Genomic DNA, 15,065 nt, shown 5'->3' with positions numbered 1-15,065 from the left:
TGAAAAATAACACTTTACTATGATGTAAAATATTTTAAGGATCATTTAGGCGCTTAAATCGCTTGATTCCGATTTACGGATCAAAAGTTATGACCGTTTTCCTAAAAAGGATTTACGCGACAAAAACTGCTACAAATTATGAACTTTGGAAATAGAAATGATCGATTTAAAAATGTTCATAAATCATGAAACTTTTAAAGAGAGTATTAAATATAGTTCCTTAACCTCTGTAAAAATTTCAAATTAAAATAATAATTTTTCAATTTTATAAAAATATCGGAACCAAGACCGCGCGATTAGAAAGCCGTTAGAATTCATAAGCGGAGCCGACGATGAAAATATAAACGGACATAAGGTACTTCGAAAAGGAAGCGACCGTGACATGAATAAATACTTAAAGGAATAATAAGCATAAAATAAGTGAGAGAACGAATAATAAGTAGCATATGAGTACAAGTCGCTGTAAAGTAGAACGGGATCTAACGAAACGGTTTATGTTTATGGTTATAGATTTTTGGGCGGACCCTAGAGAATCCTCCACCTCGAGATACCCAGGCAAGTTTACGAACCTAACTCCATATACTATTGTGTTGTGAAAGGATTGTTTAATAATTCCATGCTTTCCATGATACTAAGTAATTGAGTTTTCGCATAATGTAGCCATGTTGTACAATATATATATGTCATAGAATATTTAACGCCGCCACGAGCGTGACGTATAATTATAAGACCTAGAGTTGGTCGGGATTTTAAAATAAAAACCCGGGAATCATTTCGGTGATATTTTATGACGATTAAAGTCCGTAGCTATTTTATTCCAAGGGACTCGACGTCCACTTGCATAACATTAAATACCTCGAACTTTTATTAAAATGATTTCCAAAAAACGTATTCCCTCAACTATATTTAAATACTCGAATGATGGATATTAGTACATTATTCATTTAAAATAGGAGAATTATTATCCAATGATTATTTATTTCAAACTCGATTAATTATTAAAGATTACTTTAAATTACTTAAACATAAATTAGTTGAGGAATTTTATTTCAAATATTCTTTTAAAGTATAATTATTCAAGGTTTAATTATTTAATGATTAACATTTAGTTATTAGTTATTTATTAAATGATTTAATATGATTTAAAAATCATAAAACCTGATTTAAAATACTTTCTGATTTTCAGAAAATCATTCGAATAATTTCAGATCGTCGGAAAATATTATTTCGACATATTTTAAATATTTTGAATATAGTTTCAAAGAAAACTCTCCTCCTTATTTATTTATCTGTTGACAACGGTCAACTCACATCCTTGGTACTTCCTCCGAAAACTTTCAGAAGTACATATATATATATATGAGATGAGTTGTGCCTATCAACAAGCAAAACGCTTGGGGAACTTCGATATAGTTCGATGATTCCAAGTATATGATAGGATTCTTAAAAGGACAAAGGAGGGGTAGAGATCCAGTACTTCGTGGACTGGGGAGACTGCTATATTAATTTTCCGTGTGAGAAGGTACCATGTGTACTGAGGGACATACGAAGTATGCAAAACATACCCGGGTGGAATGGGGAAGCATATAAAGCCCGAATGCGGCTAGGGTGACAACCAGGAGTAAGGAAGTCATCCCTCTACATGTAGAAAAGGTTACTATTTCTGTAGTATGACTGATCATCGTATGCGGTTGCTCCAGTTAATGTCCTAAAATTCTTCCAAATGGAATTGTGATGCAATACCGTAACCCAAGCCTAGGTGTTGAGTTTACCATTAAGGTATTTGCAGACTAATAAGTCAATCAAAGAATGGTTTTGAAAAGAGGGGTGTTTCACCAAGGAAAACTATCTTTAATAAAACGTAATTATTATATATGGTATTATACTTGAGTTTATCATACAGTCATTTCATATTACATTATTATGCTGAACATTATAGCTCAGACTTGTTTTCTTAAATTGACACAACACAACAGTGAGTCAAGATGCCTATCATGAAACTCACAGCCAGGAAACGGGTAGGAAATGGTCAGTTGTTCCGTAGGATGTTTGGTGTTGTACCTTAGGTAGATCGAATAAGGTGGATTGGTTTTTTAGTTATTTTTAGTCCGGCTTATTTACAAGTATGACTAATGTAAGATAATGTATAAGAAATGAATATTTGGCCGACGGACTAACCTTACTTAAAGGTTATTTCCCTGGTAAGACTTAATTACTTTTGGGTTGTAATAATTATCATTTTGTGGATTGAATTACTCTAGTAATGAATGGTTCGTTTCCAAGACAATAACCTATAAGTGTGTGTGTGTGTGTATGATAAGTGTGGGGTTGTAAAAGTGTGAGTATTTATATATTGTGATACGAGATAAGTGTTATATAGCATTCAAGATGGCGTGGCCTCCTAGATCCTTGACCTCAGATTTTAGGGCACCACACTGATTCTCCAAGATCTTGATAGACACAGCCTGGCTCTTGCACATGAGCCTCAACTCCTCCAATTCAGATTTTTCATTAGCTTGCGGTAGCTACTGAAGTTGAAGTTGTTGCCTAGGGGCATATTGCGGTTGTTGAAAACCAGGAGGGTTATACGGCTTTCCTGTGTATGGCTAATAAGATTGTTGCATCGCATTCTGATTGTTACTCCAACTGAAGTTAGGATGATTACGGTTATTTAGATGATAAGTGGCTGGAGCTTGTTGTCGTGATCTCTGAAAGTTGCTCACAAATTGAGCTGATTCGCTAGAAATAGAACACTGCTCTGTTTCATGCGCTCCCGCACAAAGCTCACAAATAGTGGAAATTTGATTAACTCCATAATTTTCCAAAGAGTCCACTTTCATCGTCAATGCTTTAAGTTGGGCAACTATAGCAGTTGCTGTATCTAACTCCAGAATTCCTGCTACCTTGCCCTGAGTTAACCTTTGAGAAGGATTCTTGTATTCATTATTAGCCATCAGTTCGATCAGTTCATGAGCTTCATTGTAGCTCTTAGCCCACAGGGCTCCTCCTGATGCTGCATCGAGCATAGGTCTAGACTGAGTGCCCATACCATTGTAGAAACAGTTTATAATCATCCAATGAGGCATGCCATGGTGTGGGCACTTCCTTAGCATCTCCTTATATCGATCCCAAGCCTCACACAGAGATTCTCCAGTTTGCTGAGCAAACTATGTAAGAGCATTCCTGATTGCAGCAGTCTTCGCCATAGGGAAGAATTTAGTGCGAAACTTTTGAGCAAGATCCTCCCATATGGTGATAGACCCTGGTGGTAGAGTATGTAACCAGCACTTTGATTTATCCTCGGAGATAATGGGAAGAGTCAAGAACTTCCCTTCGAATAATTACAGCTTCTTCCCCGGCTTGATCCAGAGTCCTCTTACGAGCCTGCGAACGCGTATGCATACACCCTCGCTAGAGTACCTTAAACACGACAAAGAAAAAGAGTAGGTAAGTAACAATGTCCGAGTCAATGAACTTTAACGATCACTGATGACAAACACATAAACTAAAAGTTAACACTGCAGTCCCCGGCAGCGGCGCCAAAAACTTGTTAGTCGCTAAACACGCGTTAAAATTCACGCAAGTATACGCGTTCGCAAGTAATATATAATTGTTTCTAGTTCATTCCCACAAGGACTGTTTTAGATTAAATTGGTGATTTATGCACTTATGCAACAATGATATGGCTATTATTCAATGCTAAGACGAATAACAATTGAGTTTTGATTATACTATGATTAACTAAAGAAAATTGTACTAAAGAACATTAACTAAAGAGAGTAAAGAGAGTTGAATAATATATAACACAAATATGGGATTCTAAGTTCATTAAGTACTTCATTCAATAGCATTTTCGTTCTTAACCTTACCATGTAATGGCGATGACACTAATCAGATAACACAAAACTAATATACGCCAACTTTCGTTGTACGAATACCATACTACCAGACATCCACAATAGAGATAGAAGCTGAATAGACATCAAATATATTGAGACCCTATATGTCTATAGAATTTGACAACATAACGGTTTAATGCACAAGTTATCTAAAATAATTATATAGGGCAAGTAAAATGATTAAAATTACGTACGAATCATGTTTAACAATAAGACATGAACCTATGCTAGCATGGCAAGTTCTAAATCCTTAAATTCACTTTCACTTCATTAAGAATTAACACACTATCTTATAAGTTCGCGACGCTCATAAGACGAATAAGAACAACCAATACTAGGTTATCATACAATCACCACACACTAGGGTATCGAAACAAATTTAACTAAAGATATCCATAAATAAATCCGCTAGAACCCCACGATAACGACCAACCCATAATTAGACTCATCATCAACTTGGGTTCCGATGAAAGCATGGTATAATAAACTTAGTATTTATACTTAAATAAATCAAGTACGAAACACAAACAAAGGTTCAAGAATAAGAAAACTAGCATCCAACATTATAACTAAATAAAAGAATCACAAGAATAAACTAGATCTTCTTCGCCTTGGTTTAATTATGCTCTCCGGTCTTCTTTACTCATTTTTCATAGCTTTTGTACGTCTCTCCTTATAAAAAATGAGCTTATTTATGTATATATAGCTGCCCCATGCAGAGTAGAAGTCTTCTGGATCAAAATCAGAATAGAAACAAAATTTCTTTTCTCTACCTGACGCGGCCCCGTGCTTGACCAGCGTGGGCGTGCTGAGCTTCTGATCTTTGGGCGCGACCGTGCGCAATTACAGCGTGGGCGCACTGACTCCCTGTATAAAATTCTGACTTCTTCTTTTCCTTGCTGATTAGAGTTGGTTTTCCACGAGTTTTTATTCCAACACCTAATTAGCACTAAAACCATGCTAATTCACTTGATTACCTGGAGAATGCCTGAAAATGCAAAAACACTAGAAAATACATTAAAACACCAACAACTCGAATACAAATACACCAATTCAAAGTTTTACGAAGCGTAATAATATGTCATAAATGCCACTCAACACTGACCCCGGGGTTGAGGCCGTCACATGAGGCTTCGAAGCCGGAAGCTACCCATACTAAATATATAATAACTAAGGTCCATATTTGTATTTTCTATACTAATTTAGATATTGTAAATTTTTTTTTTTTGTGGGGGATTGTTGGATATTTATCAAAATCTAATATCTTTAAATTAAAAAAAAATCTATTAAAATCTTTTTCCATTAATCGTCCATAAAATATCTTCATTTTTCCTCTCATTGTTTTCACTCGTTGCTAAGTACGTTACTTTCCGTTGAATTAAATTTAATTTATTATCTCTTAATGGTCTAATAACTATTTGTTTGCCTTATATTTTGATTATCTGTATAGGACACAACATAGACAAGAAATATACGGACATTAAAATACCTGTCTAAAACCTCTGTTTTCCATTCAAACATCTGGTGCCCATCGCTCTATTAATCTATATCAGTTTAGATACTACCCTCTTCTTACACATATTTATTTATAAGAGTCTGTATATATGTGTGTGTGTGTATGTCCACCTACATATACATATTGATGAAGTGTTATACAATTACATAGTTTTTGTGCGTGTTATTTGGAGCGTTGAGAAATCTTTGTTGAAATTTTTGACTGTTCCTGTGCGGTAAAGGAAACTCGAAATTGGGTATTGTACTGCTAAGGAGTTGCCATAAAAAATCTTGCACGAGAAGGGCACGATGTCCTATTTACACGTGCCTCACCCAATCAAGAACAACGGTATCCTCTTAATAGTGTATTGTCATTTGGTTCGTGGTTTATTTTGATAAAACTTATATCTGTTAATGACTAATGTATCTTCGATACTTTTAAATGTATTTTTGTAGGCTAAAAAATGAAATTTCTAACAAGAATTAGTGTTACATTTGTAATTTTTTATGAATTAAAATGCCTAACTTAAATTAAAATGTGAAGCTCGGTCATTTAAATCTTTTTACTTTACAATGGTAAGTGGAAAAAATTTAATCTTTCAGTAATTTATGTTGGGGCATGTTTTGTTTAAGTTGAGTTATTTTTGAAGTAGGTGTAATTGAAAAACATAATTTTTAAGCAGGTGATAAGCATTTGAGCAGTGCAAGCATGTTTTAATTTTAATTTAAAAAATCTTTATTAATTTGAAACAATGTTCTAAAATTTAGAAATCGGCATTGTTCGATGGAAATACATTTTAGTTATTAATCTAATAAACAATGATGAATCGAATTGATTCATCGGAAATAATTTAATTGATCAAATAATAAATGTAATTTTATTTATATTTCATTAATTTTTTATAAGATATACAAAAATAATACCACATATCACTAGTTCATATTTGATATTAAAGTAGTATATATATATATATATATATTATAATGGTTTATATATAATAATTAATACTCACTGCTTATTAATTAGAAAATTAGTACCTATTATATATAAATTTTATATGAATTCGTGATTTGGAAAAATTGTTATATACCAAATAAATTACACGAGATTGTGAAAAGAATGAATCGATCGATCAAAACTTTGGGAGAAATAAAAATAATTTAATTAAAGATATTTATTCAATTATTTGAGATTTGAATAAATGTACTAGGTTTTTGGGCATATGATAGTCAATATAAGTTAATATATTATTATGAAATATTAACTTTGACCGAATTGACCTTTTTTGACCCAAATTGATCGATTTTTGACCGAAACAACCGACTTTTGACCTTTTTTTAAAAAAAAAGTACTTTGACCTGATTTTTTTTATCGTAGCGAACCCGCAACCGCAACCCTTCGCGTGCGCATCGGGTAAATCCCACGGGCTCACGTAATAGCCTGCAAACTACGTGAACCAAGGTAAACCGCATTTAAGCGACATGCTCTGTTTCAGGAGGCATAATAAAAAATTCTTCTCCCGTGAGATTCGAACCTTTAACCAAGAGGATAATTATTTCCTCTTTAATCAACTAAGCCAACCTTTGCGGGCACTTTGACCCCATTTCCGATTAATCGAGACGGGAAAAGTTTGACCTCCGATTAATCGGTCGATTAATCAGTTAATTGAGTTCCGTTTATTTTTAATTTTGCTTTATCTTGAGTTTTATAAACCATATTTTGATGATTTACAGGTCACACGAAACTCACAAAATAATGTTTAATTTATTGATAGGTAAAATAATTTGTCCAACAAATATATCCAGAAATTGAAAAATTAATTACAAATTTTGTATTGATATTTTATTTAGTTTAGGATGATTACTTATTTTTTATTTAAATTATATGAAAAAGTAGAATATTTTATTCAATTTAGAGAAAAAAAACATACTGATAGTTAGTTATAAAATACTTTTTATTTTAAATTCAACATCCTCTGATCAGTTTATTTAAAAATTTAACTCTTCTTCTCAAATTGATAGTAAATAAACCATACTTCCAAAGATATAGATACAATCTCCTATTTTATTTCATGGGATTATAATCCCGGAATAATAATTTGGCGATAACTAATCCATTAAAATTAGGCATGTGGATAAAATAATTCTATCATATGTTTGTTTGGAAAGATTAAGCGTAGGATTGAACTATAATCCTTTAAAATTTTATCATATATTTGTTTTAAGAGATAGTCTTTGTGATTGTAATATAGTCCTTTAAATTTTTCAATCATATATTTGTTTCACATGAGATAACAATGAGTGGATTATAATTCTTTAAAAAATAACTTGTGAGTGGATAAAATAATACCTCGTTCCACCAAATATTAGAAGAGATTATAGTTTTATCCTCTATCAACAAAACAAACATGAGATAAGAAAATTTAAATGATTATAATTTTTGAATAACTCTTCACTAATATTTTACAAAACAAATTGAAAAATTTAAAGGATTATAACTTTACCCCTATTTAATCCCATGAAACAAATATGCCCGGGTACATGCATAATAAGGATAGAATATAACGTACAAAATTTTTATTGGCGAGGGACAATTAAGTCCTCAAAAGCACGAAGGGCGGTGCCCCGGGCTGGTCGAAATCCCTCATGTGCAGCACAAAAGTACATGCATCATTCTTTTTAGGCTAGCTAGCCAGGAAGGCCGGAACAACCTTTTATGCAGGCTTGTTTGCTTTAATTTCTTAAAGACAAAAAGTGTTATGGTTTTTCTTTACGAAAAAACCGAGACCATTTATAATTTCATATTTTTTAACTACAAAGGCACAGCATGTTTGTGTTATTCGCACAATTACTGGTACATTGTTTCAACTTGTTGGCTGAACTCTGGCAGCCAATATTGTTCATATTAGGGGTGTACACGGATCGGATTGTACGGGTTGGGAGAATTTGCAACCCAACTCAATTAGTTCGGGTTTTCAAAATTTCAAACCAACCCAAACCGTTTAAATTTGTAACCCAAACCAATTTGTATACTTCGGTTTGGTTCGGTTTGGATCAGTTTGATCGGTTTATTAAATATACAAAATTAATATAAAAAATTATAATAAAACATAAGGTTTCAAAGTTTAAAACACTTGAAAATAGTTCAAAACAATATTACAATCCTTCATATTGAATAGTCTTAAGCATCTAATTTTCGACATCAAAAATACTAATAATATTGTTTACGCTTTAAATATCGGAATGAATCATAAATGCAAAAAAATATAACACTAATCAAACATCTATTGTTGTTACGAAATGAACTATGAACACGGAGGTTATAAGTTACATTTAGAGTTAGAGATATATGGATCTATGTAAATGGCCTAAACATAATTTTGGATTAACTTATTAGCATGTACATATATATTTTAATCGGGTTGGGTTGGATTGGTTTAAAATTATCGAAAACCATATCCAACCCAATTAAATCGGGTTGACATTTTTTCAACCCAACTATATATCGGGTTAAAAAAAATCGGTTTGGTTCGGCCGAAATAGGGTCGGTTCGATTTGGATTGGTCGGGTTGGTCAAACCTTGTACACCCCTACTTCATATGATAAACTAACTACATCAACATAGACACACTGACACGCATGCACCGGGGAACCAGAATCTCGGAATATCTGAGCTGAAATACTTGATGAAATATATTTAACAAAGATCTTTAAATCAAAATTTGCACTGATTTTTTTAAATGCATGTAAGGGAGAAAAAAATTACTAATTTTTTTTTAAAATTTAACATGGGCGTCACCCCAGGATATCCCCTCTAGTTAATTACCCGAACCGAACATAGCACTGTCAGTTTCAAACTACTCCCCGTCCGTTTCAATTATTTATATTTTTTAGAGAGTGTTCGACAAGCATTTTAAGATACATATAAAATATAGTTCTGTAATTTATTTTTAAAATTTTGTTTTTCTAAATAAAAATTAAAATATTTAATTTTTATTCAGAAAAAGAAAATTGTAAAAATAAGTTACATAAATATACTTTTTATGCACCTTAAAATGCATGCCGGACACTTTCTCAAAAATGTAAACTATTTAAAGGGACTTTGGGAATATAACAAACATATATACAAAGTTTGTTTAGTTAATTGGCGTTACACCAAGAAACAAGTAACGTGCCTTTCCATTAATATTCTGTACAAGCGGTTAAAAATTTAGACGTGGTAAAATGGGTCTATATTCGAAGAACCGAACCGAAATTTATGGATCCGAGATCCGATCCGAGATTCGAATTATATAATCCGATAATTATCCGAAAATCAAATTAAACCGATCCGAAAATTACTCGAACCGAAAATTTAACCGAAAATGATCTGAAATACTAGATCCGATTATAAATTGGAACGGAGCAAAACCGATTCATATAATATTTGAACAGAATATGATCCGAAATAAGCAAACTTCATATTTAAATGTATCTTATATTCGTGATAATTTAATTATTTAATTATAAATTAATGTAAAAGTACATTATATTATATTAAAAGTACTACATTTAATAAAAAATATTTTTTTAAGTCTCAAAACATGAAAAAATAAATAAGTTAAGATCCGAAATATCCGAACCGAATTTAATTCGAACTGAATTTTGTCCGATTTTTATCCGAATTTCATCCGTTTTTTATCCGAATTAGACCCGAACCGAATCACATCCGATCCGATCCGAATGACCTCGAGTTATATCATAATCCGAAAGTGGAACCGATCCGAAATAGATTCGATCCGAAACCGATACGGTTATCCGATTTGCCGGGTCTAGTTGTAATTAATTAACAAACACAGACAATTTTTTGATGATCTGAAATCGATTGAAGAAATCTGAACAACATAATAAACTTACATATGTACTTTTAACACAACCAAAAATATTATGCAATTTTTGTATTCAAGCATCAAGTACATGAGCAGATCGCATCACAAACAAAACAAGATACAATTATATTAAGTCTATGTAGTTACACTCACGATTATATTAATTAAATTAAAAAAAACACAGCAAAATGAGCTTGAAAACAAACTAATATTGCTTGATCTAGCAAACAATCGGACCGAGAGAGCTTGATTCCCCGCGAGACAGAATTAAGGATGGATCGATATCTCAGAAATAATCACTGAGATATGTTTAGAATAGGTAAATGAGGTGATTAGGTTTTTGTTGCTTCTCAAGCAAACACTTGATCATTCTCACTCGTCTATCTTCAATCCTCTTGTATATCTCTTGTTTAAAAATGTAGGAGTAGTGATGATAGCTTTTGTAAATTTAATAGTGATGAAGAAGAATTTTGTGGTTGGTGGATAACAAGAAAAGTAGTAGGCATGAGAGTGTAATCATGATGATAATATTGGTGGTGTGTTAGCATTTAATCTTAATCTGAATTTGTTTCACAATAAAATTAGGTGTTTAATTTGTCCGAGGCATGAGCAGTTGATTTAGTGGTGCGTCACTGATACTCTTGGAGTGTTTCCTTTCTTCTCCTACTTTCTAGCATTGTTTTACCCTGTAGTGATTATTTATGTTTGCAGTATCTTAATGAAAAAACTCAAGTCTTTTGACGAGCATCCGTAGGTGTCTTGAGTTACTTTTCTCAGTTTTTAAATTATACCAGCATAAATCCCGTGCCATTCACGGGTTCCCATTAATATTTTAAATTTTTATTTATCCAGTTATATTATATTTTTAAAATATTTATATAAATATATATATAATGATTATAAATTTATAATAAAAATAATAGAATAACATGTGGTCGTAATTTAGTAGAATAGATAAACTATTTCTAGTAGTTTAACAATTTAGTAGTTTAGCAGATATATAACACTATTATTTATATCTTTTAATAATAGGATAAGTTGTATTCGTAGTTTAGTAGGATAAGTATACTATATTTAGTAGTAGTTTAATAATTTAGTAGTTTATTAGATATATAACACTATTTATCTATTTTTGTAATAATTAAAATTAAGGAATTATCGTTGAACCAAACCGTTGAACCAAATTATCTCTATTCCGGTTATTATAGTATAGTATAGATATATATAGAGAGTCTTACTCCAATACAAACTAAATTAAAATACAAACTACAAACTACACCTCTCATACACAACTACACATAATTCCCTCCATTTTTAATTGAATTTTTCCCGTCAATTAGTGAACTCTTTTTAAAATCTAACTTCACTATATTTTTCTACATCATCCAACAATCAGTATGAATACCATATTTGATATGTTTCGACGATAAATCACTAATTATGTTTACGAGAATCACTAAAAATACTGGTTCTGGAATTAGTATTGATTTAAGTTTACTGATTCGGGTAAGTTTAAATACTGATTTGTCGTTAAAATATAGCAACTATGCTATGCAAATCGATGAGTGGAAGATGAATAAAAATACGGTGAAATTATTTTTTTAAGAAAGTTAACCACCTAACGGTAAAAGTAAAATTAAAAATGAAGGGGAAAGTGATTAAACATGTGGGTCTCATTGGTTTGTAGTTTGTATTCTAATATTGGTTTGTATTTGAGCACTTGCCTATATATATATATATAATATTACTCCAATACAAACTAAATTAAAATACAAACTATAAACTCTACCCCCACCTAATTTAAATATACTCTCCCACACACAACTCTACCTAATTCCCTCCATTTTTAATTTAATTTTTCCCGTCATGGTGAACTTTTTTTAAAATATAACTTCATTGTATTTTTCTGCATCCTCCAACAATCGGTATGAACACCATATTTGATATATTTCGACGATAAATCACTAATTATGTCTATGAGAATCACTAATATCTGCTGGTTACTAGGATAGTACTGATTTCAGTTTATTGATTCAGGTAAGATTAAATACTGATTTGTCGTCAGAATATAGCAAATATGCTATGCAAATTGATGAGTGGGAGATGGAGAAAAATACGGTGCAATTATTTTTAAAAAATAGTTAACCGACTAACGGGAAAAGTCAAATTAAAAATGAAGGGAAAAATATATAAATACACATGGAGCAGAGAGAAAGAGATTAAACATGTGACTGTTATTTAGTTTGTAGTTTGTATTCTAATATTTGTTTGTATTTGAGCACTTGTCTATATATATAATATTGCATAGAGTTATCTTCATTTTGCATCCCAACGGTTTCAATTAAATGCAAATTGGGTGCTGAACTTTAAATATATACAATCTGCACCCCTCAACTATGAGACCCCTGGCAGAAGACATCCTTAATGCATATCCCCGTTCTGTTTGACCGTGAATTAACGGTCAACCGAGTAAAGACATAAATTTGTACTCCTCTACTTTTACCCTACAAACTACTCAAATGGCTTTGATACTACACATCATTCTTCTCCGTCCATGCAGCATACCATATTCTTCTATCCAACTTCAGTGCCTTTCTCAACTTCCAGTGCCAATCAATAACTCTCGGCAAAGAATATGTCATCACTATCATCAGAGTCGTGTACTAGAGGTGACATTTACACCGTCTCCAAACTCTTCAACCTTTGTCAATGTCATTGAAGTTGTTTCCGTTCCTGAAAAGTTGTACATCATAGAAAATGATGATATCCAAAATGCAATTAGAATGGTGGGTCGATATTGTTGCACCCAATTCTGGACCTGTACCATCGCCACCAACGGAAACTAATAAATCTAGAGGCAACCAAGAGAATGTCGTCTCTCACTCTCTGTTTGTGGGAGCTTGTATTGGAGGTTCACTCGGCGGGATGATTTTGTTCTTGTTGTTTATAGGTTTTCTATCATTCCGCAGGAGAAAAGAGAAATCTCAGGATGTTGGCGCCAAGTCGATGTGGTAGTCACTGCGGCAGGACAAGTGAAAATCAACTAACACGAACATTTCATCATTGCCGTCTGTTAAAAGCCGAAAATTTTCTTTGGAGGAGATTAAACTAGCTAATAGCAACTTTGATGACAAGTTTGTTATTGGAGTATGAGGATTTGGTTGAATCAGTCATTACGACAAGGGGAACTTGAGTTTCGAACGGAGATCAAGAGGCTTTCAAATTTGCGCCACCTCCATCTAATACCACTGATCGGATATTGTGATGATGGTGACGAGATGATACTGGTTTAATTTTCTGAGTGTATGTATAATAGTTACAATGCAGAATTACCTTATTACCCTCTGCTGACTGTTGCTTCACGGTCAAATATAACGGGGATATGCAGAAAGGGTGTCTTCTATGAGGGGTCTTATAGTTGAGAGGTGCTGATTGTATATCTTGAAAGTTTTGTGCCAATTCTGCATTTACGTTAAACCGTTGAGATGCAAAGTGAAAATAACTCTATTGCATATTAGAAACCAAGATGGTGACCAAGAGAATAATGATGAGTTAAGGAACTGGGATTTTTGTAGCTAGTGAAAAAAGAATTTGAACAATAGAAGGAACTACTAGAGGGTATCATGATTGCTTTTCTGGACTGCTTCTGCTTCTGTTCAAAGTATACAGGCATGGGTTAAATTTCCAGGACACTCTTTGTGCTTCATATAGAGATGCACAAAAAGCCCGGGTCCAAAAATCTGACCCGGCCCGATCCGGTCAAAACCCGGTCAAGCCCGGCCCGGTCAAAGTCTGACCCGGGCTTCGGGCCTCGACGAACCCTATATTTTTAGGCAAAGTCTGGCCCGGCTCGGCCCGGCCCGGCCCGGTTAAAAACCCGGGCTTCAGCCCGGCCCGGCCTGGTTAAAAGCACGACAAAGCCTGGTTATAATATGATTATTCTAATATATTTTCTTATATATTTATAAATTCACATTTACTATAAATATAAATAATACTTTAAACACATATATATATATACATATTTGTGATTAATAATATTATTTATATACTTCGTTGCATAAAGCTATACACATGCCTTTTCTCTCTTTCTAACCCTAATTAGATGCCTAAGGTAGAATCCCATGCAACAAGCTGTACCATAAGGGTTGTATTTTAAATGATGTGCTAGGTTTGTAACCTAGTATAGATAAATTTTTAAAAAAATGTTACAAAAAAGTAGATAGCCGCAGTTTTTGTTGAAATTGAAAATTCAGTAAATAATAAAGCTTCTATTTTCAAGTTCGGATTTTTTTAATATATAGAAAATGTTTTAAGATACATACAAAAAATACCAATAATTTTTTTATGGATGGACACACTCTAGACTTTACTCACTAAATTTTATATATTTAATTTGACACACGATTATTAGTTCGGGTAAAGACCTAATATTTTAATGTGCGCACATGACAAACCATAAAAAAACCTATTTTCATAATAATAAGCGGGATACCTAGACCTGGAAAATACACCACATTTTAAGAGATAATTTCCTCTCTCAACATTAGAAGTGTTAGAGGGAGGCCTAGCAAATAGCGGCCTATATTGGTCACATACATACCTCACTCTACCTCTATATCTCTCCGAACATTTAAGTACTGATGGTGGACCTTGTAAATACTTTACTACTCCCCCATGGGCCACACCCGTCACCTTCTATGAGTTAAGTAATGCCAAAATTTATTTTAGTTTCAATGCTAAATTATAGCAATATTAATATCTTTATATTTGGCATCAGACTTTCTCCCGCGAGCTTGATTTT

The 15,065-nt window shown here is 32.8% G+C and overlaps 1 non-coding gene across 1 annotated transcript; it reads left to right on the top strand.

Moving 5' to 3' along the window:
• The first annotated feature begins 3,084 nt into the window (after window positions 1–3,084).
• On the top strand, window positions 3,085–3,191 carry LOC141694544 (small nucleolar RNA R71). The gene has a single exon (XR_012563838.1). It is a non-coding gene; the product is annotated as a small nucleolar RNA R71 (small nucleolar RNA).
• The last annotated feature ends 11,874 nt before the right edge of the window (window positions 3,192–15,065 follow it).

The sequence above is a fragment of the Apium graveolens genome, chromosome 10, assembly GCF_009905375.1.
Source record: "Apium graveolens cultivar Ventura chromosome 10, ASM990537v1, whole genome shotgun sequence".
NCBI classification, from domain to species: Eukaryota; Viridiplantae; Streptophyta; class Magnoliopsida; order Apiales; family Apiaceae; genus Apium; species Apium graveolens.
Note: the sequence above shows the minus strand (reverse complement) of the source record. Positions and strands in the feature narration are given on the sequence as shown.